This window comes from Bombus affinis, unplaced genomic scaffold, assembly GCF_024516045.1.
Source record: "Bombus affinis isolate iyBomAffi1 unplaced genomic scaffold, iyBomAffi1.2 ctg00000328.1, whole genome shotgun sequence".
NCBI lineage: Eukaryota > Metazoa > Arthropoda > Insecta > Hymenoptera > Apidae > Bombus > Bombus affinis.
Genome location: NW_026109009.1, coordinates 67,501 through 69,294, shown reverse-complemented (window position 1 = coordinate 69,294; position 1,794 = coordinate 67,501). Strand labels below are relative to the sequence as shown.

At 50.6% G+C, this 1,794-nt stretch overlaps 1 non-coding gene across 1 annotated transcript; it reads left to right on the top strand.

Annotated features, from left to right (window-relative positions):
- The first annotated feature begins 1,004 nt into the window (after nucleotides 1-1,004).
- Nucleotides 1,005-1,159, top strand: LOC126927933 (5.8S ribosomal RNA). The gene has a single exon (XR_007716076.1). It is a non-coding gene; the product is annotated as a 5.8S ribosomal RNA (ribosomal RNA).
- Nucleotides 1,160-1,794: the final 635 nt, after the last annotated feature.

Below are 1,794 nucleotides of genomic sequence, written 5' to 3'. Positions count from 1 at the left end.
GACCGCAGGCTGTCTACCCTCGATGTCGTGAGTCGGACACCCGTGCCGTCGCTAGAGTTTTTTCAAAGCTCGGCTTCTGGATATTGGGAAGAAAGACCGCTCGAGGACGACGGCTGCGCGTGCGTCCCATCGAATTTTTTTTTTTTATACCACCTGAACGACTAAAGTTTCGTCTAGTTCGTCGCATATAACCCGTTCAGAGGGGACCGCAGGCTGTCTATCCTCGTTGTCGTGAGTCGGACACCCGTGCCGTCGCTGAAGTTTTTTCAAAGCTCGGCTTCTGGATATTGGGAAGAAAGACCGCGCGAGGTAGATGGATGCGAGTCCCATCGAATTTTTTTATTTTTTAAAAAAAACAATCACCTGAACGGAGATGTGTTCTCTTTCGTCGATTTTTCACGCTTTGAGTCGTCGCGATCGCCATCCGTTCGGAGGAGATCGCCGACTTCGAAGCCTCGATGTCGTGAGTCGGACACCCGTGCCGTCGCTAGAGTTTTTTCAAAGCTCGGCTTCTGGATATTGGGAGGAAAGACCGCTCGAGGCCGAGGGTCGCGCGAGTCCCATCGAATCTTTACATCACCCGAACGATGGAGGCGCACGCTCTTTTTCTTGAATAATTGGACGAGAGGAATGCATATCGTATTATATATACACACACACACATATATATATATATGGGCTAGCCACCGTGCGTATTTCTTCGCGAGATCGTGTGCTGCACAGAGGATTCAGAATCGGGTGTTATATCCCCGTCGTTTCCTGACGAACGGAGCTTCGATCTCGATGGTTGTTATATATCATAATGTACTTTTCGCCGGCCGGCGGACGCGCGTATCTTCGCGCGTTCGTCGGATTTCATTTTCGAACGTTTTCGTGTCGTCGATCTTCCGGCGACTTCTGCGCGTCCGATTCCCGTTGGTCGGTCGTGTCGGATCTCGGCTTCGCTCGAACCGAGTATTAAGAGTACATGGAGTACAAGAGTTTTAAAAAATATATGAAAAGATTACCCTGAACGGTGGATCACTTGGCTCGTGGGTCGATGAAGAACGCAGCTAATTGCGCGTCAACGTGTGAACTGCAGGACACATGAACATCGACATTTCGAACGCACATTGCGGTCCACGGATACAATTCCTGGACCACGCCTGGCTGAGGGTTGCTCACGTAAACCTAAGACTGCTTGCGTTGCGTGTCGTTCCTCTCTATCTGTCTCTCTCTGTCCTTGGTGCCTTCGACAACCCGCCGTCGTTCTTACGATACGTAGAACGTTTCAGAGTCGGAGGAAGCGCACGAAGAAGGATACGAACAAGAGCGGACGCGAGAGAACGTACGCGACGTACGAGCGATTGTTGGACGCTCGTCGGCGTTCGTCGCGGTCGTGTCGAGACCGTGCAATTCGTACGCATGCTCGATATATAAACTATCGTGTTCACGGGAGACACTACGAAACTCTACCTCTGTCTCTCTCTGTCCCTTGGTGCCTTCGACAACCCGCCGTCGTTCTTACGATACGTAGAACGTTTCAGAGTCGGAGGAAGCGCACGAAGAAGGATACGAATAAGAGCGGAGAGAACCGTCACGGACCTGCGTGAGTGCTAGCGGCGTCGTGAGTCGTCCTTTCGTACGACGACCGCCCGCTTATGCACCGCTTCGTGTCGGTTATCGAATATATTATATATATATATATATATATATATATATACGTAGTGTTGTCCTCGTGACCGATTTTTTTTTCATATCAGCAGATTTGCATACGTTTGCAGGTTTTCGATGAGCACGATGTCCGCGCCCCCG